This window comes from Microcebus murinus, chromosome 6 (genome assembly GCF_040939455.1).
Source record: "Microcebus murinus isolate Inina chromosome 6, M.murinus_Inina_mat1.0, whole genome shotgun sequence".
Classification (NCBI taxonomy): domain Eukaryota; kingdom Metazoa; phylum Chordata; class Mammalia; order Primates; family Cheirogaleidae; genus Microcebus; species Microcebus murinus.
In genome coordinates, this window is record NC_134109.1 from 5,067,373 (window position 1) to 5,087,931 (window position 20,559).

The window sequence follows — 20,559 nt, forward strand, 5'->3', positions numbered from 1 at the left end:
TACAAATGCTGATGTTAAAAAAAAAAAAAGAAAGATCTCAAGTCGATTACCTAAACTTCAATCTTAAGAACTAGGTAAAGAAGAGCAAATGAAACCCAAAGCAAGCATGAGAAAGCATATAATAAAGGTCATATATAAAATTAATGAGATAGAGAAAAGAAAAATAGAGAAAACCAGTGAAGCCAAATGTTGGTTCTTTAAGCAGATCGACAAAATTGAACAAACTTTAGCTAGACTCACCAAAGGATAAAAAAGATGCCTTAAATTACTAACGTTTGGAATAAAAGAGGGAATATTAATATTGACCTCATAGAAATACAAAGATATATGTAAGGGAATAAACAATCATATACCAAAAAAATTGGTAATGTAGATGAAATGTATAAATTCCTAGAAAGACATGAACTACTGAAATTGAGTCAAGAATAAATAGAAAATCCCAATAGACCTACAAAAATAAAGAGATTAAATTAATAATAAAAATACACTTCTGACAAAGAAAGGCCCAGGACCAAATAGCTTCACTGGTGAATTCTACGAAAAGCTTAAAGAAGAATGAATATCAATCATTCACAAAATCTTTTAAAAAACTGAAGAGAAACAAACATCTTTGACTTATTTTATATTACCCTTATGGCAAAGCCAAGACATCCCAAGAAGATAAAACCACAGATCAATATCTCTCATGATATAAACACAAAAAGTCTCCACAAAATACTACAAATAAATCCAGAAACATATAAAAAGGATTATACACTATGACAAAGGAATACTTGTCCCAGGAATGCAGGGTTACTTTAACATCCAAAAGTTGGTCAATGTAATACATCATATTAACAAAGAATAAAAATAACATGATCACCTCAATATATATAAAAAAGTATTTGACAAAATTTAATACCATTTTATAACCTCTTTCCATATTGTTTAACTTAACAAACTTGAAATAGAAGAAAACTTTCTCAATGCTAATAAATTTATAAGAAACCCACAGCTAACATCATGTTTAATGGTGAAAAACTGAAAGTTTTCTCCCCAAGGTCAGTAACAAGACAAGGATGCCCACGCTCTTCATTTCTACTCAACATTGTACTGAAGGTTTTTAGCTGGAAAAATTAAGCAAGAAATAGAAATAAATGCATTCAGGTTGTCAAGGAAATAAAACAAACTACCTCTATTTATAAATGATATTATCTTGTATATATAAAATCCTAAAACACACACACATACACAAATATACACACACTGTTAGAACCAACAAATGAGTTTGGCAAAGTTACAGTATACAAAATTAATATGCAAAAATCAATTGTACTTCTGCACTGTAGCATTGAACAAACCATAAATGAAATTAAGAAAACAATTCTATTTGTAATAGTACCAAAAAGGATAAAATACATGGAAATAAATTTAATAAAAGAAATATAGGCTTATACACTGAAAACTACAAAACGTCCTCAAGAGAAATCAAGGAAATACTAAATAAAAGAAGAGGAATCCCACAAGGATAGATTGAAGCACTAATTGTTAAAATGGTGACACTTCCCAAATTTATACAAATTTAACACAGTATCTATCAATATCCTAGTTGGATTTTTGCAGACACTGACAAGATGATCTCAAAATTCATATGGAGGCCGGGCGCGGTGGCTCACGCCTGTAATCCTAGCTCTTGGGAGGCCGAGGCGGGCGGATTGCTCAAGGTCAGGAGTTCAAAACCAGCCTGAGCAAGAGCGAGACCCCGTCTCTACTATAAATAGAAAGAAATTAATTGGCCAACTGATATATATATAAAAAATTAGCCGGGCATGGTGGCACATGCCTGTAGTCCCAGCTACTCGGGAGGCTGAGGCAGAAGGATTGCTCGAGCCCAGGAGTTTGAGGTTGCTGTGAGCTAGGCTGACGCCACGGCACTCACTCTAGCCTAGACAACAAAGCGAGACTCTGTCTCAAAAAAAAAAAAAAAAAAAAAAAAAAAATTCATATGGAAATACAACAGCCCAGACTAGCCAAAACCATCTTGAAAAAGAAAAGTTGAAGGACTCACACTTCCTGATTTTGAAACCTACTATGAAGTTACATTAATCAAGAGTGTAGGACTGTATAAGAATAACCATATAGATCAATAGATCTGAGGAGTTAGAAATTAGACCTTACATTTATGACTTTTGCAAAGGATGCCAAAAAATTTGATGGGGCAAAAAATAGTCTTTTCAACAAATGGTGCTGACAGAACTAGATGTACCTTTTTAAGAACTCCAGAATGTAGGTGAGAGGTTACAGCATCTTGGAGAAGCACAGAGATGAGAAAAAAATGCAGTGTGAAGGATAAGAAGAATGGTTTCACTTGACCTGCATTACCACTCTTTCAAGCTCACACAGTGCAGCACTGAGAGAAATCCCCTTGGCCTATGAATTCTCCTGTGTGGAAAAGAGACAGCAAAGTAAGTGTTATAAACTTCCCCAGTCTCCTCAGAGAGAGGATTTTGAAATCAGGAAGAGAAAAGTGATTTATCATGTACAAGGGAATCTTAACAAGGCTATCAGCAGATTTCTCAGCGGAACCCTTGCAGCACAGCAAAGAGTGGGGTTACTCCTTCAAAGTGCCTAAGAAAAAAACCCTGCCAACCAAGAATACTATACTCATCAAAGATTTTAAAAATGAAGGAAGATAAACACTTTCCTAGACAGACATAAACGTAGAGAGTTTGTCACCACTGAGCCCGCTATATAAGAAGTGCTAAAGGGAATACCTCAGGTTGAAATAAAAGGATGCTAAACAGCAACATGAAAGCATATGAAAGTACAAATCTCACTGGGAAAGTTGAATATATACACAAATACAGAATAATGTAATGCTATAATAGTGGTGCATAAATCGCTTTTGACTCTAGTACAAAAGTTAAAAGCATTAAGGAAAACTATAACCACAAAATTCTGTTCATGGACACTTAATACAAAAAGAAGTGAATTCTGACATCAATAACATAAAATGTGCATGTGCTGGGGGGAGTAAAAGTGTAGCATTTTTTGTAGGCAATTGAAGTCAAGATGTTATCAGCTTAAAACAGACTGTTATTACTATAAGCAGTTTCATGCAAGCCTCATGGTAACCACAAAGAAAAACCTTAGATTTGATATCAAATAGGTAGAGAAAAAAGAATCAAAGTGTATCACCATCAAACCATCAAATTACAAAGGACAACACCAAGACTGAAAAAGAGGAACAAAGCTACAAACAGACAGAAAACAATTATCAAAATGGTTATAGTAAGTCCTTATCTATCAATGATTATTTTATGCATAAACAAACTAAACTCATCAATCAAATGACATAGAAAGGTTAAATAAAAAAATGTAACCATTGCTGTCTATAAAATACTCACCTCAGATTTAAAGACACATATAGATTGAAAGTGAAGGTATAGAAAAAATTTTCCATGCAAAATGGCAAACCAAAAGAGAGCAGGGGTGACTATACTTATATCCATCAAAATAGAGTTTAAGTAAAAAGCTGTCATAGGAGACAAAGAAGGCCATTATAAAATTATAAAAGGGCATGTATATACACACACATACATATATATACATATATTATTAATACATGTACCATGTTTCCCTGAAAATAAGACAGGGTCTTATATTTATTTTTCCTCAAGAAGATACCCTAGGGCTTATTTTCAGGGGATGTGTTATTTTTTTTAAGTATGGTACAACAATCTATGTTTATTCAAATATAGTTAAGTCGTCTTCTTCTGGAACATCATCAGAACTCTCCAAACCCCGAATTCCATCCTGAATTTCTTGCAACTCTATTTCCTTTAGAATCATTGCCCCCAATCTCTGACGTCGAGCGATAGAGCTCTCATGGGGCAGATGAGAAGGGCTGCTTGTCTTCTTTACCGCTCCACGATGAAATTGCATGGGTTGTGCAGATACGCTGCATGGCCACGCCCGTCACCAGGTCTTATTTTTGTGGTAGGGCTTCTATTGCGCAGATGCTTAGAAATCCTGCTAGGGATTATTTTATGGGCAGGTCTTATTTTCAAGGAAACACGGTATATATCCACCTAATATCAGAGCAACTAAATATACAAAGCAAACACTGACAATCTGAAGGGAGAAATAGACAGTATACAATAAGAGTAGGGAGCTTAAACATCCCACTTTCAAAACTAGATAGATCATCCAGACAGAAAATCAATAAGGCGACGGCAGACTTGGGCAGCAGCGTAGACCAAATGGACCTGCAGACAAACACGGAAAGCTGCTTCCGACAGCAGCAGGACACACGTTCGTCCCGGGCACATTCGGGACATTCTCCAAGGTAGATCACATTTAAGCCACAAAAGAAGACTTAACAAATTTAAAAAGATTGAAATCATCCCAAGTTTCTTTTCCAACCACAATGGAATGAGACTAGAAATCAGTAACAAGAGGAAAACAGAAAAAAAAAAAAATTCACAGATACATGGAAGTTAAACAACACACTCTTGAACAACAATTGGGTCAAAGAAGAATTCAAAAGGGAAATTAGAAAATATCTCAAAACAAATGAAAATGAAAACACGACATAACTGAACATACAGGATGCAGCAAAAGCAATACCCAGAGGAAAGTTTATAACAACAGATGGCTATATTAGAAAGGAAGAAAGATCGCAAATAAACAACCTAATTTTACACCTCAAGGAATGAGAAAAAGAAGAACAAACTAAGTCCAAAGTTAGCAGAGGAAGGAAATACCAAAGGTTAGAGCAGAAATAAATGAAATGGAGAATAGAAAAGCAGTAGAAAAAACCCACCCTAAGACGTGATTTTTTGAAAAGATGAAATCGACAAACCTTTAGGTAGACTAAGAAAGGAGAAGACTCGAATGAAATCAGAAGTGAGAGGAGAGACATTACAACTAATGCCACAGAAATAAAGATTATAGGAACTGTGATGAACAATTATATGCCAACAAATTGGACAAACTGGAAGTGGATAAATTACTAGAAATACACAGCTTATCAGCACTGAATCAAGAGGAAATAGACAGACTGAACAAACCCACCACAGATAAGGAGATGTAATCTGTAATCAAAAATCTCCCAACAAAGAAAGTCCCAGGGCCAGGCAGCTTCCCAGGTGAAATCTACCAAACATTCAAAGAAGAATTAATATCTATCCTCAAACTCCTCTAAACCTATGCAATGGGAGAAAATATTTGTAAACCATGTATCTGATGAAGAGTTAGTATCCAAAATATATAAAGAACTCTACACTTTAATAGCAAAAAAAAAAATCAATTTTTAAAAATGAGAGAAAGAACTGAATATATATTTCCCCAGAGAAGACATACAAATGGCCAAAAGGTATATGAAAAGATGCTCAACATCACTAATCATCAGGAAAACGCAAATCAAAGTCTCACACTACTAGGATGTCTATTATCAAAAAAAGAAGAATAAGAAGAAGAGGAGAAAGAAGAAGAAGAGGAGGAAGAAGAGGAGAAAGAAGAAGAGGAAGAAGAGGAGGAAGAGGAGGAGGAAGAGGAGGAGGAAGAAGAGGAAGAAGAAGAGGAGGAGGAAGGGGAAGAGGAAGAAGAAGAGGAGGAGGAGGAGGAGAAGGAGGAGGAGGAGAAGAAGAAGAGGAAGAGGAAGAAGAGATAAAGAAAAGTGTTTGCAAGAACGTGGCTGAAAGAAAACCCTTATACACTGTTAGTGGGAATGTAAATTAGTACAACCACTATGGAAAACAGTAAGGAGGTTCTCAAAATATCAAAAATAGAACTACAATATGATCCAAATATCTCAGTTCTGGATGTAGATCCCTGTCCCCACAGGCGTGGCCCCGGGGGCCCAGAGAGAACCTGCTTGGTCCAGATGGGGGCTCTCTCCAGCCGCCCCAGCGCCCACGGGGGCAGGGCCTCGAGGCTTCCAGCCTCCCTGACACAGCTCCCAGGCACAGCCAATGGCTCCAGGGACAGTCACACCGAGTCCCGGAACCTGTGCCTCTGTTACCTACACAGCAAAGGGACGGCGCAGGTGTGGGTAGGTGATGGCCTGGGTGGTCTGGGCGGGTCTGATGCAGTCACGGGGTCCTCAGGGACCGTAGAGCCGGGCGGGAGAGGTGTGGTGGGAGGAGGCCGGACCAGGCCTTGCTGGCTTTGGAGACGGGACGCGGCCACAAGCCCAGGGCGTGGGTGTCCTCTGACGCTGGAACAAGCAAGGGAGTGGACCCCCCAGCCTCCAGGAAGAACATGGCCCAGTGGGCCTCTCGGTGTTAGTCCAGGGAGACCTGGCTTAGCCTCCTGCCCTCCAGCACTGTGTGCGATGAACTTGTGCTGTTGGAAAGCCACTAAGCGCGGCGATTTGTTACAGGAAACTGGCGGGTGGACCAGCCGTGAGCATCTCCCGGGGCGAGTGGGGTGCAGTCAGGAACCCTATGGGGGGGCACTGAGGACGGCCGGGAAGTTGGAGATTCCAGCCCCTCCCAGCTCCCAGGAGCACCTGAAGCGCTGGGGGAGGTGGCCCTTGTCGCTGTCACGGCGGCTGGAGCCAGGCACGCAGGCGGTCCTGGTCTAGCTCCCCCCATCCCCAGGCCAAGGTCGTGTGTGCTGGGGTGGGGTGGGGGCAGCAGGGCGCCAGGGCACCCCACTATTGCCTCTTTGCATCTGAGCTCTCTGAGAGGTCTCCCTTTCTCTGGGGTGGCTGAGCGCACCCCGTCTTCCAGCGCGGGCGGGTGCAGGGCTGTCCCCCTCCTCCGGGAAACGGTGTGTCCGGTGGTGGGACCGTCTCTGAACGTGCTGGGAAAGAGGAGGCGGCCTTGCCAACTCATGCGGGCTCACACTTACTGTGCGCCTACTGTGTACGAGGCCCAGGCTGTGTTTTGCTGAGGACCCGGAGAGGAGCTCTCGGGTGAGGAGTGGAGACACCGGCGAGCAAAGAGTGACGGTGAGGGCCAGGGTGGGCAGGACACGCCCAGACCACGTGCAGGTGGGAGCCCAGGAGCGAGCAGGGCCTCGGAGGCCGGGAGAGGTTTCTGCTGGGAGATGGATCCGGATCCGATCAGAATGGGGAGCCAAGGGCGCGGGCGGACGGGAAGTCACTGCTGAGCGGGGTGGAGAGTCCTGAGACCAGAGGCCAGACCCTGGAGGGCTGAGTGTGCGGCCACAAGACTGGGGGCTTGTCCCGGGGGCCCTAGGGAGCCTGGCTGGTTCTAGAGAGCTCCGTGGAGGCCCCGTGGGGCTGAGGAACTGGCAGGGGTGAGGCTGGAGACTGAGGCCAGGGAGGAGGCAGGAGCCCCAACCCCGCCAGGAAGGGGGCAGTGGGCGGGGGTGGGGGCACGAGGCCGGCTCTGCCAAGAAATGGTGGCAGATGGTGTTGCTTTGGGGAAGGAGCCAGAAGTTTCCGTGGGACGCTGCCCCTGTCCTGGGGCCTGGCCCTGCTGCCCCACAGACGGAGCCCCCACCCCAGCCTGCATGGCCGTCTGCACCCCTGCATCCCAGGGGTGTTTTCCTTCTGAAGATTCCGGCCCGCACGTCTCCCTGGAGGACAGCACGCCTCGCTCCGAGATTTCATTACCTCTAATGAGCCCATCGGAGGCCGGGGAGGCAATTAGGAGCGCCGGACTTCTCGTAACCGCTCAGAGCCGGCCGGCATGTGGCCCCGGCGCGCAACGCCCACCGCCTCTAATGACGACAGAGATCCGGGAATTAATGAGCACGGGGAAATTAATCACAGGTTGCTGGGCGGTGCGCTTCCCTCCGGGGGGGCCGCTGCAGGCTTGGAGCCTGGGACCCCCGCCCAGGTCTCGGGCTGGGGAGGCACGTGGGCACCGGGCTTGCACCATCACCGAGGAGCCGTCCTGGGCACGTCGGGCAGTGTGAGGAAGGCCACCTGGGGCAGAGTCGGGGTGGGGGCAAGAGCTGAGCCCTGAGGACGGAAGTTGAACTGTGGCCCTGCCACCTGCTGTGTGACCTGGGGGTGGGTGCTTAACCTCTCTGAGCCCTGCTGTCCTCCATCTCCTAAAGGAGACAGTAGCCCCATGGTTGGTGTGTCTCGTCCACCCCGCAGCACGTAGCTAGGAGGCAGGGTCCTCTCCCCTCCCCACAGCCCACTTCCCACCGCCCACTGCCTGGAAAGTACTCGCCGCTGAGGGCCCAGGGCAGTGTCCCGGGGAGCAGAGATGGTGGGCCTGGGCCCCCTCCCAAATTGCCTCCTGGGAGGGAGGCCTGTTAAACGGAGAGGCCGCAGACGGGAGACGGCAGCTGTGTTTGCCTCTCCGGCGTGGCAGTGTGGCTTCGAGGGCCTCGAGGACGAGGGCCGGGGATTCTGGCCAGGGCCGGGTGAAGGTGGCGCGGGTGCCAGGCTGAGGACACGGCTCCCGTGTGATGGAGGGCAGGCCCCGCGGTCTGGCCCCCACCGCGTGCCCGCTCCTGGCCTCAGCCTGCGCTGGCCGTGGAGAGCCCGGGCCGTGCTGCGCCTGGGACGCCAGCAGACGGCACATCCGGAAGCCGCTGCGGGAGCGTTGTTATTGAGGGTGCAGATTTTGCAGACGTGTTTTCAATCCCCTTGTAAGAAAAGAAGTTTACGTAAAGGGAACTTAGCCTTCAGCCTCCTGCCCCTTATAATCGGCGTCTTGTTTGCCACTGGGAAGGGCCAGCGCACGAGAAGGGAGTGGCTCTGACTCCTGATGGGCGCAGGTGGGCACAGGTGGAGACAGGTGAGCGCGGGCAGGTGCGGGGAGACACAGGTAGGCACAGGTAAGTGCAGGCGGCCATGAGTGGTGGGCTTAAAGGGAAGGGGAATGCAGAGGAGAGGCCCCGAGGTCCAGGCTGGGCGATCTTCAGGGTCCCCTGAGCTCCGGCCTCAGGCTGACCCTCCCCAGGAGGCGAAGGGCTCTGGGATAGAAAAGCCCCACCCGGCCTCAGCGGCTTCCGAAGGGCCTGCCGGGTCTCACCGCCTACTGTTCCCCCAGCAGGCCGGGCACAGAGAACCTTCAGAGGAAAGGCCGGGCCTGGCCGCAGGGCAGGAAGGGACGTGCGGTTGGGCATCGGTCACCCAGAACCAAGTGGGAGACTAGAGGCTGGGGCAAGTCCAGAACTGGGCCTCCTTGCTACGGGGCTGCTTTGAGCATAGCCCAGGATGTCCCCGCTGGGCTGTGACCAAGCACCAGAGCACCTGCCCACACCCCAGGTGCACAGCCTGGACTGCGGGCAGTGCCGCCCCAGGGAACCACAGGAGAGAGTCTTCTCACCACAGTTTCACGCAGCTTCTTGAACATGTCCTTCAAGGCCTCCGAGAACAAGGACTCGGCACTGGTGAAGCCCTGGCGAGCGCAGGCCCCTCTCCTCTCCCCTGCTGCCCCTCCCTCCGAAGTGAGTCCTGGCAGAAGCCCCTGTCCCACCTGGGCCTGCTGCACAGGCCGCACAGCCCGGGGAAGCTGTGGGGCGGGGCCTGGGGGCTCGCGGTGGGAGAGGGTGTGGGAAACCGGGCCTCCCACCGCGTGTGGGAGAGGCAGAGGTGGGCTGGGGGCAGCGCAAGGGGAGAAGACAGGTGCAGGAGGCAGCTCTGCTGGCCCAGGGCGCGGAGGGGACAGGGACTCGCTTTCTGTCCCAAAGGTCCCTGGCTGTGAGCAGCAGAGACAGCCTCTCCCGCACAGGAGTGAGGGCGGGTGCGGAGCTCCCAGAGGCGGGGGGAGCAGCAGAGGGGCTCAGCCTAGGTCCCGGCCCACCCAGTTTCCAGCAGGTTCCGGCTACCTCTTCCACCTGGCCACCTGGCTGCCCCTGCTCCACCCCCACCCTGTCCTCGCCCAGGGAGCCCTCCTTCAGCCTCCAGCTGGGCGCCGCCGGCCCACCGTGACTCCACATGGCAGCGAGTGTGCCCTGACGCCAGCCTGCCCGGCTCCTCCCCAGGGCCCAGCACGGAGGGCGAGGCCCCAGGCTGACCCGGAAGGCGGAGCCGCTGGTGAGAAGCAAGGACCGCCGGAGTCCTGCCTCCAGCCCAGCCCTTCCCTGCCGCTAGGCTGCGGTGTGGCCCCGGCCTCTGCTTGGCTTCCCGGGCAGGGCGGGCCGGGCGGCAGGGCGAGGAGGGGAGGGCCACGTCCCCGTGTCCGTGCTAATTGGGTGAGTCTGCAGGCTGTGCCTCCACAAAGGTTGTCCTGGTTGCGCTAATAATGCAATGGTTATAACATCAGATATTCCTCCTTATTAGCCCACAAAGGTCGGGGGACTGTGCCTTTTTTGTTTCCTAGGCAATTTGGACTGTCCTTTAGTTAGGTCAGGAGGCCTGCTGCTGTCTCCAGCGGCCGGTGAGCGGACCCACACCTGGCATGGCCCTTCTGCTCCTGCAGCTCCCTGCCTGCCTGGTGCCCCATCTCTGCCAGGAGTCAGGTGGGCCCCCGTGAGCTGGGGCTGGGGACAGGGCACCCTGGGCTCCTTGCAGCGGAGAATGAAAGCTCACTCTGTCTAGGGAGCCTTTCAGCAAGGGTGGGCATCTGTCCCCCTCACCCCAACCTCGTGCCCGCCAGGCCTAGAAGCCCTGGGCCTGCCTTAAGCTCTTGGAAGGCGACAGCAGAGGGGACCCCTTCACAGACCTCGTTCTTAGAGAGCCCAGGCTGCAGATGTCACTTGCTAAAGGTGAGCTTCCGTCCTAATCGCCTGTCCCTGGGCTGTTAGTAGTCCTTCCCCTAAGAAAAACACACCCCTCAGAATGCCCAGCCCTGTGCGAGGCCGTGGCAACTTGAATAAGTAGAGATGAATAAGTGGAAAGCCCTGGTGAGTCGGAATAGCATGGAACAGGAAACAGCAGCAGCAGCAACTGCCTCTGCGGGAGGCTCGCCCCGGGCCAGGCACGGCTCACGTGATCGTCACCAATTCTGGGCCGTGGGTGCCATTACCGTTTCCCTGGTGCAGATGACACGGCTGAGGCTCTGGGAGGTCAAAGGTCCTGAGATGGCACAGGTTGTGCCCCGTGTATCCGGGCTCTGTGCACGGCTGCCGCACCATCTCACCCTCCCTCTTTCTGCCACCTTCACTGGGAACAGGGCAGTTCTGACTCGCAGACACAGTCCTGTCTACACTGGAGGCTGGAACTCGGCCTGGGGCAGATGGTGAAGATGGGGGCTCAGCCCTGCCAGGCGGCCGCAATGGGAGAGCAACCTCAGCCCCGGCCCACGGCTGCCCCCACCGCCAACGAGGGTGGCTGGGCCCGTCAGCAGACTCGGGCGGGAAGCTGGCTGGGGCCGCTGCCCACCCATGATAAATGTGGTGACTTGTGGACAGCCGTCAGCACGGACCAGAGAAACCCAACGAGCCCAAAAAACGCCCTCTGCACAAAAATCTCTTTGGAAAAATCGACGGGACACTGAAGGCTGCCAGGGACTTGGGCTGGTCCCACCACGCACTGTTCTTGAGCTCCTCGGGCCGGTCAAGTCAGAACAACCGCCCAAGATCCACTGGAGAGCCACTCTTCCCCGCAAGGAGAAGGCAGAACGCTGGAGAGGAACATAAGGAGGAGAGAAGCACGGAACCTTCTCTGACGGGATCCGAGTGCCTCTTGCCAGGTTTACACTTTGAAATGAGAAGCAAATGTTGGGAAAACATGTCAGACGTTCCAGGCTCCGAAACCGGCGGGCGGCGCGGAGAGGAACAGGGAGGGGGTGGGGACAGCCTGGGAGAAGCCGGCGGCTCGAGTCGGAGGGGAGCCCTCCGGCCCCCAGGAGGGCAGGGGTGCCATCAGGCCACCCCCGACGGATGGTGGCTCGGGAGATCGTCCAGAGCAGGTGGCCAGCCTGTCACACAGGTATTTCGTTCAAGGACTCAAGTATTTAGCCCGGAGACAGGAAGACTGGGGTGTTGGGCTAGGGACGGATATAAAAGTTGCCTTCCCATGCCTGCTACACTCCCAAGGGCAGAAGGGGCCAGAGAAGGTTCTGGAATTAGAGGGCACCTACTCTGTGCCTAGCAATGTACCCAGGGTAGCACCCCATTAGCACATCAGACCTGGGCCTCCCGTCTCCCGCTTTCCGCGGAGGAACAAGCTCCTGTGACCCTCCCCTCTGCCCTGCCACGTCCTGGGATCAGGCCCAAAGCCACTTTCTCCCAGAAGTGCCCCCGTGGCTCTCAGGTGTGGGAGTGAGCAGTGGGGACAGGTTCCTGGGGCGCTGGAGGTCACCCCCTTCTTAAGGGGTCCCACCCGGGCCCCTGCGTCCTTCCCGTCCCTGTGTGTAGCCAAGCCACACTTCCACGGGGCCAGCTGCCCGCAGGCCTGGAGCCCTGACAGCCACGGAAGGCTCCCCTGTGGGGCTACACGTGGTCAGTGACGGGTCACCTCCAGAAGGTTCTTACACTGGGGCCAGCTGGGCTGGGAGTGAGCGCCCCTCCCTGGAGGCCCCTCCTCTAGCAGGTGCGGGAGGAGAGTGTCCGGTGGCAGCTGAGGTCAGGATTCCTGCAGTCAGGTGTCTGCCGTGTTCAGGCCCAGATGGGGTGGGGACGCCAAGCAGACCCGGCTTGGCCTTGCAGCCCAGCCTCCTCTGGTGGGGCAGGCTCGGGGACCAGACCGCTGAGAGTCCCAGAGTCCCCAGGCACCCCAAAACCTCTTGGCTTCCCCAGTCCCTGCCAGAAACGGCCCTTCCCTTCTCCAGCCCCAGGCCGCTCTGCTGCCTCTCGGGTGTGTCAGCCTTGCTCCTAGGACCTCGTCCCACCCACTCTGCGCTGGCAGCAGGAGCCCTTGGGGGCGGGACAGGTGTCTCAAGACCACAGGCATCAAACAGGAGTCAGAAAGATCCCAGCAGGTCCACGGGCACAGCTTCCTGGTGGTTTTCAACCGAATTCCAGAAGAGACACAGCAGATGGCCTGTGAGCCTCTGAACCAGAACACGGCGGTCCTGGGACCACTATTCTTGCATTAACCAGGAATGAAGCCTGTTTTCTGCGGCGATGGGATTGCTAAACTGGTAGCCAGTGGGCAGGAAACGCAGGTCACCTCTGGCTCTCAGTGCAGCTTTGGATCGACAGGGCCCCTTGGGCGGTGCGGGAACAAGAGGAAACATAAGTTATCTCAATAAAATCACAGAGCAAGTGGACCCTGGACAGAGGTCCCGGCAGCAGGCCCTCCCTGCCCTGCTACTCGGCCCCAGGGTCTCCCCGGTCAGCCGGGGAAAGACAGAAGATGGGGTTCCCCACCTGACAGCAGCCAGAGCTGCAGGACGGCCCCCGTTCATGGGTGACACTGGGTGACGCGGAGCCGTGGGCTCAGCCGGAGCTCCATCTGCGCTGGTTGTGCTGGAGTCTGCATCTTGACGGAGCAAGGTGAGTGACACCATGTCACTGAATGGGGACCGCGCGGTCAGTGCGGAAGGAGCGTTCCCGCTCCTCTCAGCCGAAGCCCCGTTCCTAGGTGACCAGGGGTGATGTTCCCGCAGAGGCCGCCCACCCACAGACCACGCAGCTCTCAGGGCCCGAGTGACATCCTGCTTAGTAGCTCGGGATGGTTTTGCTTTGCAGTTAAGTAACCTTTCATAAGGTCATCACAAACGAAAAATGAGAAAAAACCCAAATGAGGCAACCACAGGGCAGCCTTGTTGCCTGGGCGACCCTGGCCGGAGATGGCAGCACCCCCCAGGTCCCACCCGACACCGACGAGGCCCCTGCTGCCTCCAGAGCGTCTCTGGTCCACACTGCTCCAGGCTCTGCTCACCTCTCCTTGCCAAAGTCGAGGTTTGTCTGCTTCCTGCCACCGAGGCTGCCCAGTCCCGAGAGTCCTTCTTGGGGAGTCTGAGGAGAGGCGGGGGCTCCAGGGAGTGGATTCTGGGGCCGTGGTTGTGCTCAGGGCACTGGATCTTAGAGAGCAGGTTCCAGGGCTTAGAGAGGGTCCTGGGCCCCATCTGCATAATCAGCCCTCTATTTTTATTTGTTTCTTTTTTTTTTTTTTCATAGAGGTAGGGTCTCGCTCTGTCACCCAGGCTGGGGTGCAATGGTGTGATCATAGCGCACGACAGCCTCAAACTCCTGCGCTCAAGTGATCCTCCTGCCTCAGCCTCCTGAGTAGCTGGAACTATAGGCATGTGCCACTGCGTCCGACAATGGGCCCTTTATAGTGACAAACTGACAGTGACGAACCATACCCTCTCTCTTGCCTCATCCTCACAGTGGCTCCGGAGTGTAGGTAGTGTTGGCTCCACTCCAGGGAGCAGGAAACTGAGGTCCAGGGAAGTGAGGTGGCTTCCAACAGCACGTCCAGCAGACAGGGCGTGGTTAGGGCTGGTCCAGGCCTTCACCTTCCTTCCCTGCATTCCCACTGAGCCGACGTCCTGTGGGCTCCACTCTGTGGCTGGGACCCTTCCGGCCAGCAGGGCTCACCAAGAAAACTGAAGACAAAGACTTCCCCCTCTGGAACGGGCATCTACCTTCCCCTGCTAATCCATCTGCCGGGGACCCCGCCATAGGGGCCCTCCCCCGGTGCCCAGCGCCGGCACCACCCTGCTGCCTCCACTGCCCTTGCCCTCCCTTTCTCACAATTCGCAATGTTCTGGAAACTTCCCCAGTGCTACTTCAACCGACTGCTCACCAAAACTCATCTCTCCTGCTTCCTAGTGCTTGATCTGGACATCATAAGGCCATGGAAAGATCTATAGGATAAAGGCCAGGAAAGCTGAGTTCTGGAACTTTCCATCAACCAAAAGCGTAATCTTTAATGATAAAAAGACTTACAGGTTTGAGGGTGGTTTTACAAAAAGCTGCAGGGTTCTGAAGCAGAACGTAGACTTGCAAAGCCCACGTGAGTCTGCAACTGGCTGTGCCATGTTGTCTGCACCACAGCGCCCCTCTGAGTCTTCACCTTCCCACCAGAGATTGACAGGGGAATGTGCTGAAGGTTGAGCAAGATAATGCCGTGCTTCACACAGTGCTCGGTGTGTGTCCATATGGGTACCCTCATGACAGGCGATCAGGACCCAAAACTTTCATCCATCCATTCCTCCACCCAACAATTCCTCCATCCATCCATCCACCCAAACACCTAACAATTCCTCCATCCAACCAGCTATCCATCCACCCACTCACCCATCCACCCACTCACCCATCCACCCAACCATCCATCCATCCACTTACCCATCCATCCATTCACCCACCCAACCACCCAACAATTCCTCCATCTACTCAACCATCCATCCATCTATTCACCATCCACCCAACCATTCATCCACTGACCCATCCACCTACCCATCCACCTACCCATCCATCCATCCATCCATCCATCCATCCATCCATCCATCCACCTAATCACCCAACAATTCCTCCATCCACCCAACCATCCATCCATCCAATAACCCACTTACCTATCCACCTATCCAACCATTCATCCATCCAATAACCCATCCACCCAACCATGCATCCATCCACTCACCATCCACCCAACCATTCATCCACTCACCCATCCACTTACCCATCCACCCAACCATCCATCCATCCACTTACCTATCCATCCATCCCCCAATCACCCAACAATTCCTCCATTCACCCAACCATCCATCCATCCACTCACCCATCCACCCAACCATCCATCCATCCACCCATCCATCTATTATCCGCCCATCCATCCATCCACTCACCCATCCACCCACCCATCCATCCATCTATCTGCCCATCCATCTGTCCATCCATCCATCCACTCACCCATCCATTCTCTCAAGCATACTTCCTTCTATCCATGCAATCCTTAGTCCTAGATGACGTCACAGCTCTGGGCTTCTGTAATCTGTGTCCAGGGCTCTTACAACCCCCTCACAGCTGCCTCTAAAATTCAACTTCCTCCTCCAAAACTGAGAGACTCTCTAAGGACCCATGAGAAGGCCCCTCTCCACTGTTATTTGGCAAAAGATGTACTTGGAGAGCTTAATGCTGTGCTTCAGGTTACAGTTTGTTCCTCCCGCCTCCTCCCAGATCCTCTCACCTTATGCACTCACATTCTTGGGCATCTTGCATTATGGGGCCAAAGGGTAGAAACAGAGTGGTTATCCTTTTTTACTTTGGTTCCTGAGAAACAACTGAACAACAAAAAAAAACCATTGCCACTTGGCCCCTGTCACACTACAAAAGCCCGGAGGCCTGGAGTGCCAGGTCTCAGACTTGCTCACCTGACACCAGCTGCTATTAAGAGGACAAGTTTCAGTAGAGAACTGCACAAAACAACCCAAGATGAGAGTTTTTTTTTCTTTTTTCTTTTTCTTTTTCTCTTTGTTAGTGGCACTCAAGACTGAAGTTCTTTTCGATATGTCAGGCTTTTCAAAAAAATGATTAAAATGCACCAGATTATTAAATAGAGCTGCTCAGACTTAATTTAGCAAACTGTAACATTTTTATCATTTTTATAAAGCCCTTTTTAATGAAAACCGTCTGCGAGGAGACCAAATATCGAGGCTGAAATCATGTTTCTTCTGTATTTGTTATCCCTGAAGATGTTGTTCCCAGATTTTACAGAAATAATAAATTTCATTTAGGAGTTTGGGCCTCGGCAGCAGTGCCACACATCTCTGAATTTTCCAATTTGCAGCGCAAGAAGCTAATCCCACTGTAATTTTTCATACTTGCCAACTCCCGACCACAACTTCATACTTTCCTCTTCTCTTTGTAAATGTAGCACTTGCAGCAACATTCGACCCAATATGTTTATTTTACATGAGCCCGAAAAATGTTGTTCTAATCAGCATAAACATATTTTCTCAGTGACAAAATGTTTTCATCCTGTTGCCCCCGATTTCACAGGTCACTGCCTGTTGCTGTTTCCCACGAGCTGTGTCCCCAGCCCACCGGGCCCTGGACAGGAGGCGTCCCTGCCGGATTTGCACGGCGCAGCGTGTAACCTTCTTGGGCCCGTGTGTGCCCGTCAGGCATCCAAGCCTATCCTGGACATCCCTCCAGGGACACCTCATTAGCAGAGGTGAGACTTCCAGCCTCAGAACTTATGGCTGCCATAAATCTACCTCGACAGTGATTTCTCATGCCCAAGGCCTGTGACCTGTCTTGGCGGCCGCCCGATGATGGCCTTGCTCCATGTTGAAAGTTAGCGGTGGCTGGAGCTCGGGAGCCCTGCGAGGTGGGCCAGCCCCTGAGGTCACGACTGGCTCCAGTCCAGTTGGAATTAAGCCTGGAAGCCAAAGTACAGGGGAGTGGTGGGGAGGGGGAGCCTCTCACCCGGTTTGGCCCCTCTGGCTTCCGAATTCTGGCTGCAGATGTCAGGTGGGGTCACCAGGGCAGGTGGTTCCTCCCTGACCCCTCCTGGGGGGCATCATGTTAGCTCAGGGATCTCTGGAGACCAGAAGAAGATTTGGTGAGGCCGGCGGAACCCCAGCATAGAAAGAGTGCCCGTCCATCTGACCCGCCACCCCAAACACCCATCACTAGTCAGAGTCTGTGGGACAGTCCCATTCTGATCGGCAATGGGGCTTCGACTGGACTCTGAGGGAAACTTCCAGTCCCTCCTCTCTGGGAGTGGAATGGGAGGGCAAGTGTGGCCAGACCCGCTCTGTGCTGTGAGTCAGCCGCCCGGTGCCGCTGCTCCCAGGACGGCTCTGCGTCTCCGCGTGGCACTCAGCCGCGGGCCCTGTAGGTGCTGTTGCTGCCTGTTCACTCTGAGTGCCAAGTTTTCATCAAGGGCTGGGGCAGGGTGACCAGCCAGCCTGCACGGAGGAGTTCCCCGGGATGCGGGACTTTCAGAGTTAAAACCAGGAAAGTTCCGGGCACACCAGGGAGGCAGGCAGTGTTTACACCCCCTCCTTTGGTGAAAAGTCACTTTCTGTTGGAGGTCCGGGTTGTATGTCTCTCCTCCGCCATGTTGCCGTTGCATGGGCACCAGAGAACTTCCTGTGTCACGTCATAAGTGTTCCCCCCTGCTGCTTCCGAGAGTCAGGGAATATGGTCCTCACCAGAGTTGGGCAGACCAGCGTGATACTTGCTCTCGGGCACACTCAGTTCTCAACACCAGGGGCCCGGTGCCTAGGGACTGGATTGCATGGGTGAACGGCCTTCCTGAGAGGCAATCCGCCCATCCCACACGGAACAGACAGAAGCCAGAGGGGACGAGACGTGCCCAAGACCACTCAGTGAGTTGGTGCCACACTGAGGCGGGACAGACCCGGGTCTCTGACCTCACAGCCCTGGGCTTTCTCCACCCTCCCCGGAGCAGGGCCCCAGACACCTCCTGCACCCCCCCCCCCCCACAGAAGTTAGGCTGCCTTTCAGTTCAGCTGAGGTCGCCCAGGACTCCGCCGCTCCCACCCATGCAAATGCCGCGACTGGCGCTACCGCCAAGCTAGCAATCTTGCGAACCCGTGCTGGGAAGAACAAAGGTCCGATTCAGCCTCCCGGGTGGGAAAGGGATCTCATTAAGGCCCTGGCAGCCAATGTGGGGGCCGAGGTATTGTTTTTAATGGAAAAACAAGAATCCGCTGTTATGTGTTAGATTAAAGGCTTTATCCAGGGGAATTAATCGGATTGCTACCGGCCTTCAGTCGCGCAGCCTTTGACTTCCCATCCTCAGAGAAGTCACGGACCAGGGCCGCGAAATTGGTTCATTTCTCTTTCTGGTGTTTAATGAAGCCCCAGACAGCTTTCACACGGCGTCCCCTCCCCAGGGCGGCTGTGAATTACCTCTCACCTGCGCTGCGACAGCCTCCCAGCCAGCGCCAGCCCGCCCCTCCGCCGCAGCCCGCCTCGCCCGCCCGCCCGCGGCCCGTCCTCCGGAAACAGCTCTGGCCGCGCTGCCACTGCAAAGCGGCATCCTGGGCCTGCCCCTGCCCCCCGAATAATGCTCAGGCTCTCCGTCCCCCAGCTCCAGCTTCAACAAACTTTAACTTTTCATTGGCGTGTAATGCACAGGCGGGAGAGCCCGTGCATCACACGGATACACGCCGCGTGTTCCCGCAGCGCGCGGGCACCGCTCTAGTCGGCCTCTGGAACGAGACCGCAGCGTCCCCAGCGCCCGGGAAACCTCCCGCCACCTCCCTCCTTCCGGGCGGCAGCCTCCAGGGGTGGCAATTACCCTGATTTCTACACCACTTTAAAAACCGTTTATGCATTTTTATACACAAAATTATAGAGCATGTTGTGTACTTTTTCTTGGTGTCCATTTCAACAAGTTTTTAAAACGTTCTCTCTCACTTCTAGCTCTGCACTTCCCATACGACCAGGAAACAGGCCTCCCAGGCGGGACCCCGGTCCCCTAGTCGTGGCCAGCACCTCAAATCCTTGGCAATCGCATCATAGCCACCCCCCCTTCCTCCAGGAAGCCCCTCCGGATTCCCCTGTGTCCTGAGAGCTGCCTCGTGGGTAGAAACTTTTCCCGCCCCAGAGCCAGGTGTGAACATCTGGTTAGACAGGGAGCTGCTCAGGGCTGGGGAGTCCCGGGGATACCTGGCTGGGGACCTGCCACACGGGGAGGCTTGGGGGCGAAGGTGCTTGCCTCTCAGTCGCCGAGTTCCGTTTCTCCTGTATTTCGCTGTGTCCCGTCTCGAGGCGAGGGCTGGTTGCCATCGTCTTGACGGATTTCAGGCAGTGATGTAGTCTCCTGGGAAAGAAAGGAAGGAACGGAGAGCAAAGGGAGGGAGGCAGAGGACAGCAATGAAATTTGTGAGCACCTACTGTGTGCAGACCCCAGTGGTCACTTTGCTGTGTTGTCTGGTCCAGTCATCTCAACAACCTTGTTGGGTGTGTTCAAGCTCCCTGCACACTGTGTGGCCCAGCCGTAGGTTACTCGACATCTCTGAGCCTCTGTTTTCCCCTCGGCTGAGTGGGGATCGTGGAGCCCGTCTTGCGGGGCTGTTGTGTGGCCTGGGGCTCGGGGCACGGAAGCATCCCCTAGGTGACAGCTGTGACCATAACCTCGATGTCCCATCTGCATCTCACCTCCAGAAGAAGGAATGTCAGGAAAGCTCTTTCCATCCCTGGAGGAAGCTCGGGAAGTGGCTGGGAAGGTCCCTGCAGCCCCGGCAGCCTCCCGGGTCTCCTTGCGGGAATCTCAGAACCTCTCACCTCGCAGACCCTGCTGGGTGTGGCCCAGCGGACCGTGTCTGGAAGCCCCTCATCCATCATCTTGTCTGAGATGAGGGTCCTGCCCTGGGGGGAGGACGGTGCCACAGTGGCTCCGGACACGCCAGCACCCTGCCCCAGAGGTGAGGAGGGGACAACCAGACCTGCCGGGAAGCTGCCCAGAGCTTCCAAACGATCCTGGCCATAGACGCCGTGGTGCAGCTGCTGCTCAGGTGCGGGCAGCCGGGGTGGGGGGCCCGGCACGCACAGTTCCTAGGGAACTGCTCTCCCCTGCCTTCCCCGACACGCCGGGACACCCCAGATCCCCGCCTTCCACTTGGCCAAAATCTATGAGAGTTAGTTTCTTATTCCATACCAAACAACTGTCCTACATGGACAAAAGATGTTATAAATTACAAATAACTAGAGCGTTAGAAGAGAAGAAAAATGCTAGACTCTCGGATGGGGGAAGCTTCCCAAGCAAGATGCAAAACCCAGAAGCCATAAAGGAAAATAATAACCGATGGAAAATCGCCAGACCTCTGAGTG

At 52.9% G+C, this 20,559-nt stretch overlaps 1 long non-coding RNA gene across 1 annotated transcript; it reads left to right on the forward strand.

Annotated features, from left to right (window-relative positions):
• Positions 1–10,287: 10,287 nt before the first annotated feature.
• Positions 10,288–16,988, forward strand: LOC105861164 (uncharacterized). Its single transcript, XR_001149458.2, has 2 exons — positions 10,288–10,623; positions 16,750–16,988. It is a non-coding gene; the product is annotated as an uncharacterized LOC105861164 (long non-coding RNA).
• The last annotated feature ends 3,571 nt before the right edge of the window (positions 16,989–20,559 follow it).